The following is a 7,896-nucleotide window of genomic DNA, read 5'->3' as shown; positions in this document are numbered from 1 at the left end:
TATGAATAAACCTGACCAAGGAGGTGAAAGACTTATATGCTAAGAACTATAAAACTCTAAATTTCCTTTAATCAAGGAAATTAAAGAGGATTCAAAGAAATGGAAAGATAGTCCATGTTCCTGGGTTGGAAGAATTAATATTGTAAAAATAGCCATACTATCCAAAGCAAACTACAGATTCAATGCAATCCCTATGAAATTACCCATGACATTTTTCACAGAAGTACAGCAAACAATCCAAAAATTTATATGGAACCATAAAAGACCCAGAATTGCCAAAACAATCCTGAGGAGCCAAAACCAAGCAGGAGGCATAACTCTCCCAGATTTCAAGCAATATTGCAAAGCTCCAGTAATCAAGACAGTGTGGTACTGGTACCAAAACATACATACAGACCTGTGGAACAGAAGAGAGAACCCAGAAATAAACTCAGACACCTATGGTCAGTTGATCTTAGACAAAGGAGGCAAGAATATAAAATGGGAAAAAGACAGTCTTTTCAGGAAGTGGTACTAGGAAAACTGAACAGCCACATGTAAATCAATGAAACTGGGACACACCCTCACACCTGCACAAAAATAAACTCAAAATGGTTTAGAAACTTAAACTAAGACAAGACACCATTAAACTCCTAGAAGAAAACATAGGCAAAGCATTCTCTGACATCAACCTTACAAATGTTTTCTCAGGTCAGTCTCTGAAGGCAACAGAAATCAAAGCAAAAATAAACCAAAGGGATTTAATCAAACTCAAAAGCTTTTGCACAGCAAAGCAAACCATAAAAAAACCCAAAAAGACAACTTACAGAATGGGAGAAAATAGTGTCAAATGATGCAACTGACAAGGGCTTAATCTCTAAAATATACAAACAACTTATACAACTCAACAGCAAAAAAGCCAACAACCCAATGGAAAAATGGGCAAGAGACCTGAATAGACATTTCTCCAAAGAAGATAGACAGATGGCCAACAAGCACATGAAAAAATGCTCAACATCACTGATTATTAGAGAAATGCAAATCAAAACTACTATGAGGTACCACCTCACACCAGTAAGAATGGCCATCATTTTCAAATCAACAAATAACAAATGCTGGATGGGGTGTGGAGAAAAGGGAATCCTCCTACACTGTTGGTGGGAATGTAAATTGGTGCAACCACTATGGGGAACAGTATGGAGGTACCTCAGAAAACTATGCATAGAACTACTATATGATCCAGCAATCCTACTCTTGGGCATATATCTGGATAAAACGTCCCTTGAAAAATATACATGTACCTGTATGTTCATTGCAGCACCATTCACAATAGCCAAGATATGGGAACAATGGATGAATGGATATTGATACTTTTTATAAAGTTCATATTTATTGGTAGAAGGAGGTTAAAGGGTTGTTTGTACATGGTTACGAATATGTCTGTGTTGGAAAATTTAGTAAACTGAAATGTTTCATTCAAGGAATATCTATTCTTCATTGGAATATACAAATTATTAGTAATATCTTTCTACTTCTTCTGTTCTATAAATGTTGAATGATTCAGAAGGAAGTATGATGTTGAGTAGTTTGTAATTCAAAATGCTTAACTAAGGGTCAGAGGCTTGGGCCATGTAAGTATAGGTCTAGTCTCAGTTACTCTGTTTAAACCTTGTGTTTATCTTTGAAATATCAGTGTCATGGTGTTGACTCTCTGCTAAACCTGAATGAAATGCTAGCTACTGATTGATATAGACCTGTGCTAGAGTCTATAAAACATGAGGAGGTGAGCTTAGCTCTTTATCAACATTGGTTTAGAAAATGTACAAATTAATGGTTTGTACCTGGTTTCAGATATATGTACTTCAGTTTCTACTGTTGAGACTGGTTATGCAACTTGCTCTTGGTTGTGTGATCCCAAGGGCATTAAAAGCTTTTCCTCAGATGAGGCTGTGGCTGCACTGAGACCAAGAAGTCTCACACGATCTTGGGATTCATGATCTGAAGACAAAATGTGTTCTGTGAGACTGAGGAAGTACCCTGTGAGTTACTACTGGATGTCTAAGGTCTCTCTGATATTGGTCTGTGCCTTATTTTTCCTTCTGTACCACATAATGACTTAAGGTTTCATTCATGTTTTAGCATGTGTCAGAATTTCATTAATTTTTTTTGTCTTTGTCTTTTTAGGACTGCACCCATGGCATATGGAGGTTCCCAGGCCAGGGGTCCAACTGGAGATGCATATGCCAGCCTACACCAGAGCCACAGCAATGCCAGATCTGAACCGTGTCTGTGACCTACACCACAGCTCACAGCACTGCTGGATCCTCAACCCACCAAGCAAGGCCAGGGATTGAACCTGCAACCTCATGGTTCCTAGTTGGATTCATTTCCTCTGTAACACGATAGGAACTCTGGAATTAATTTTAAAGGCCGAATAATATTCCATTGAGTGGCTAATACCACATTTTGTTAACTCATTTATCCATCACATGGGTTACTTCTACTTTTTGGCTATTGTGACCAATGCTGCTATGAATGGGTATACATATTCAGCAGCATTGCTATGGGTCTACAGATTTTTCTTTGAAACCCTGTATTTAATTATTTTTGCTATATGCACATAGGGAAATTGCTGGATCATGTAGTAATCCTATTTTTATTTTTTTGAAACTGCGGAGTGTTTTCCATAGTGGCTGCACCATTTTACCTTTGTACCCGCAATATGTGAAGGTTCTGATTTCTCTAAATCCTCACCAACACTTATTATTTTCTGTTTTTGGGTTCCTTTTTTTGGATAGCAGCCATTCTAATGGGTGTGAAGTGATATGTCATTGTGGTTTTGATTTATATTTCCCTAATGATTATTAATGTTGAGCTTTCTATATGGTTGTTGGCTACCTGTAATATCATCTTTGGAGAAATATCTATCCAAGTCCTTTGCCCATATTTAAATTGAGCTACTTTTTTTTTTTGAGCTGTAAGAGTTCTTTATATATTCTGGATACCAACCCCTTGTCAAGTACATGATTTTCAGATATTTCTCCCTTTCTGTAAGTTGCATTTTCATTTCATTGATTCTATTCTTTGATCCACAAACATTTACAATTTTTATGTAGTCTATTTGTCTATTTTTATTTCTGTTGCCTATGTTTTTGGTGTCATATTCAATAAATTATTGCAAAGTGTAATGTCATGAACATTTTCTTCTAAGTGCTGTATAATTGTATGTCTCCTGTTTAGTTCTTTTGTCCATTTTGAGTTAATTTTTGAACCTGGTGTTAGGTAAGTGTTCAACTTAATTCTTTTGCATATGGAAATCCAGATCTTCTAGCACCATTTGTGGAAAAGTCTATCTTTTATATGGTACTCGTTGTGCTTCCTGGATTTGAGTGAGTGGTTCCTTTCCCATGTTAGGGAAGTTCTTGGCTATTATCTCTTTAAATATTTTTTTCTGTCCCTTTCTCTCTTCTCTTTCTGGCACCCCTATAATATGGATGTTTGTGTGTTTAACGTTGTCTGAGTTCTCTTAGACCGTCTTCATTTCTTTCAATCTTTTTTTTTCTCTTTTCTGTTCTGTATCAGTGATTTCCACTAGTCTGTCCTCCACCTTTCTTCATTCTTCTGTCCCCTGTATTCTGCTGTTGGTTGCTTCTAATGGATTTTTAAATTTCAGTTATTGTATTTTGCATCTCTGCTTGCTTAAGATTTAAATCTTGTATGTCTTTGCTCAGTGTTTGTTGTAATTTATCAATCTTTGCCTCCAGTTTATTTCCAATGTCTTGCATCATCTTTACTATAATTAATCTAAAGTATTTTCCCTGGAGGCTAATAATAATCTCCAGATCTCTTAGCTGTTTTTATGGGTTTTGTTCTTGCTCCCTTATCTGAGTTATAGTTCTCTGCCTTTTCATTTTGTATAGGTTTTTGTTGTGGTCTCCTTTTTGCAGACAGTAGAGCTGTAGCCTCTCTTACTTCTGATGTCTGCACCCCTTCTGGCTGAAGTTGGTACAGGGGCTTGCTGTAGGCTTCCTGATAGGAGGGACTAGTGCCTGCCTACTGGTAGGTGGGGCTGATTCTTATCCCTCTGGGGCTTTGTCTCTGGGTGAGATTAGAGGTGGCTGTGTACCTGGGGGGTCTTTAGGCAGCCTGTTTATTAATGGGTGGGGCTGTGATCCTACCTGGATTACTGTTTGGCCTGGGGTTTCTCAACGCTAATGAGTAGGGCCATATTTTCCCAAAATGGCCACTTCTAGAGGAATACGCATTTATGAACATTCCCGAGACCTCCAATGTCCTTCCCCTACAACGAGCTACAGTCACCCCCTGTTTTCCCAGGAGATCCTCCAAGAACTTCAGTCAGGTCTGACCCAAGTTCCTATGAAGTTTCTGCTTTTCTCTGGGACACAGTGCACATGAAAGCCTGTGTGTACCTTTCAAGAATGGGGTCTCCATTTCCCTCCAGTCCCATGGAGCTCCTGCACACAAGCTCCACTGGCCTTCAATGCCAGATGCTCCGGGGGCTCTTTCTCCCAGTGCCAGATCCCCAGGGGTGGGGAACCTGATGTGGGGATCAGAACTCTCACTCCTGTGATACAGTTACTTTCCAGAGTGTGGGCTGCCCACTGGTGGGTATGGGGTTGCTTATATCACATAATCACCCATCCTACCTCTTGATGTGGCCTCCTCTTTGTCTTCTGGAGTAGAATATCTTTTAGAAAGTTTCCAGTCCATTTGATTGAAGGTTGTTCAGCATTTGGTTGTAATTTTGTTGTTTTTATGAGAGAGGATGAGCTCCAGTTCTTCTACTCTGCCATCTTAATCCTGTCTCAGTCTGTCCTTTCTGCTATTGAATTGTCTTGCTGCCCTCGTTAAAAATCACTTGACAATACATATGAGAGTTTTATCTCTAGGCTTTCTATTCTATTTCATGGGTCTGTAGGTCTATTTTTCTTTTCTTCTTTTAGGGCTACACCTATGGCATGTGGAAGTTCCTGGGCTAGGGGCCAAATCAGAGATGCTGCTGCAGGCCTATGCCACAGCTACATCAGTGCTGGATCCCAGCTGCATCTGCAACCAATGCTGCAGCTTGCAGCAAAGCCAGATCCTTAACCTAGTGAGCAAGGCCTGGGATCAAACCTACATACCCATAGAGACTATGTTGATTTCTTAATTTCCTGAGCCATAATGAGAACTCCTGTATATCTGTTTTAATGCTAGTACCATATTGTTTTGGTTACTGCAGCTTTGTAATAAGTTATTTTCTATTTTTATTAAGGTATAATTGATTTATAATTGTAATTAATTTTGAAATCAGGAAATGTGAATTCTCCAAATGCTTGGCCTTGTTGTGGCTCCTCATGGGACTTGGTTATGGATGTGCTTCCTAAAATTTTTTCTAAGTCCGCCTTTATGGGGATGGCTAGAGACCCAAGGAGGGTACCCCCTACTCTGCCATGGACCCACATGGACCATGGATGCTACATGTACACACTGACATTTTCCCTTCAGAGGGGCACTCTCCCAAGCCAGATACTTCATTCCACCCTCTGGCCAGGGTTATGAGCGGAGCTGAGACAAGTCCAAGTAATTGGCAGAGATCTTGCCCGGCCTTAGATATCTGGATTAGGCCAATTACTGCTCAGGCTGGCTATTGGGAGGTGACTAGCCCCTCCCTTTATGTGGCTCTTCTGGAGCTCTGGGTATTCCTGGAATGGAATTGAATCTGGCTATGATGGCCTGAGGCAGAGTTTCAGGAGGCTGTCAATCATGGCAGGGATGTTTTGGGCTGTGCCCAGTGTGGCAGGAGAAAGCATTTGCCACAGATTTACTTATATATAGAGGAGGGAGTCCACTGGTACTCTTCAAGTAACATTTGGGATAGTGCAGGTGGTTTGATTGGCACATGGGGGAACTCCTCTGGCCAGGACTGTCCCAGGCAACCAGGAATAGGATGTGTGGGATTGAGTCATCTGATGAACTTCCAGAAAAAATTTCCAAATCCTCTTCTGGAGGCCTGAACTGATCCCTCCCTGCCTGGGCCTGGAGTGGGACACATGCAGATCCAGGCCCTCCTGCCACTCTATATGAGGAGTAGATCAGATGGCCCACAGGGTTCTGGGTCTCTAATATAATGGGGCTGTTGTGGGTCCCAATGGCCAGGCTGAAGTTCTAGGAAGTCAGCTCATGAGGTATATATTGCACACTGATTTAGGGGGTGGTGTTGTGTATTTTCTGACCTGGCAGGCCAGATTGGGCCCCAGAATGGTGGTGACACACTGATCTTTGGTTACTCTGCATAACAGACAGTCCACCATCCAAGACAATTCCTGCTTGAATTGTACATGGTGATATGGGTTCTTTACGCAACACAGGATAAGAGTCCGAAAAGCATTGAGTCCAGGGCCAACCTGAGGTTAAGTTCAAGGTGATATTCAAGGCCAAACTCTATTGAAGTAAAAGTTTTAGGCAGTGATGGAAATTGTGAGGCTGATCATTAAGGACAGTAAATGGGTCTTCAAATGTTCAAGGTCAGAGTCAAATTATTAGTCAGTTATAGAAATAACATTGACTATGGTCAATGGTAGGATTTGGTCCAAAACAGAGTCAATATAAAAGCACAGGAGAAAGTCACATAATCAGTCATTAATAAAAATTGTCAGGATACAGGATATGGGTCCTAGAAGAGTCAAGGTCAGGTTCAGATCAAGTCTAAGAGTAAGGGCAAGGTTGAAGTTTAAATCAAGGAAAATTAAGTCAAGTAAAGGGAAGAGCAAAGCAGTTGTGAAAGGACATATGTGAAAAGAATATGGGTGAAAGAGTCAAGGTCAAGTTCATATCAGGTCACAATGTTAGGTCAAGGTCAAATTATTGGTCAGAGAGAGAGAAAGTCAGGAAGACAGTCAGAAACACATTTTATGTTTGGTATGTATCTATATCAAGTTTGAGATTATGTCAAGTTCAAAGTCAAGTCAACAACAAGATCAAGGTCAAATTCTTAGTCATTATTAGAAATGGTAAGGATAATGTTTCTACAGAGACTATGAAAAGGCTGAAGGTCAAACTTAGGCCACATCAAGTTCAGTGTCATAAAAGTCAAAATCAAAGTCATACCAATCATTAATGATAGAAAGGATCAAGAAAGTAAATACTGGGCAGGATTTGCTTAAAATAAGAGTTAAGAGGAGTTCCCTCGTGGCTCAGTAGGTTAAAGATCTGGTATTGTCACTACTGTGACTTTGGTTACAGCTGTGGCATGGGTTCAATCCTTGGCCTGAAACTTCCACATGCCACAAGTATGGCCAAAAAAACTCCCAACAAAATAAAATAAGGGTCAAGGTAAAGTTAAAGGTCAAGGTCAATATTAAGATTGAGGTCAAAGTAAAATTATTAGTCATATAGATAGTCAAGAATAGGGTACAAAACTGAAACTAATAAAGGTGAAAAACAATGCCAGGTTGGGGGTGGAGCAGGATGGTGGAGGAGTAAGAGATTGCACTTATTTTCTCCCACAAACACATCAAAAAGACACATCTACATGTAAAATTACTCACATAGAACATCATCTGAATGCTGGCAGAAGAACTTAAACCTCCAAAAAGGGCAAGAAACTCTTGACATAACTGAGTAGAATAAAAGAAAAAAAAAAGAGAGAGAGAGAATATGAATCAGGATTGGAATAGCATTCCTGAGAGGGAGCTGTGAAAGAGAAAAGGAAGGCACATTCTGGGAAGCCACCTAACTGACAGAAAGATCACCCAAGTACCTCAAAGTTGCAAAAAAAAAAAAAATGCAGCAGCTGGTCTGAGAACTGCAAAGCAGAGTGAGAACTGCACAGATCATCTGAACCACTGGCTGACACCACAGCCTAAGATGCTTGGGGGGAGGCTGGGTGCTGAGACTTAGGCTCCAGAGGTCAGT

General features: G+C 40.2%; 1 long non-coding RNA gene across 1 annotated transcript; it reads left to right on the top strand.

Moving 5' to 3' along the window:
• Positions 1-552: 552 nt before the first annotated feature.
• On the top strand, positions 553-7,689 carry LOC146405431 (uncharacterized). Its single transcript, XR_014837402.1, has 2 exons — positions 553-690; positions 2,195-7,689. It is a non-coding gene; the product is annotated as an uncharacterized LOC146405431 (long non-coding RNA).
• The last annotated feature ends 207 nt before the right edge of the window (positions 7,690-7,896 follow it).

The sequence above is a fragment of the Sus scrofa genome, chromosome 2 (assembly GCF_054392235.1).
Source record: "Sus scrofa isolate SSC_HxYL_T2T_F1_AM1 chromosome 2, Sscrofa_HxYL_maternal_Yorkshire_Landrace_v2.0, whole genome shotgun sequence".
Lineage (NCBI taxonomy): Eukaryota > Metazoa > Chordata > Mammalia > Artiodactyla > Suidae > Sus > Sus scrofa.
Note: the sequence above shows the minus strand (reverse complement) of the source record. Positions and strands in the feature narration are given on the sequence as shown.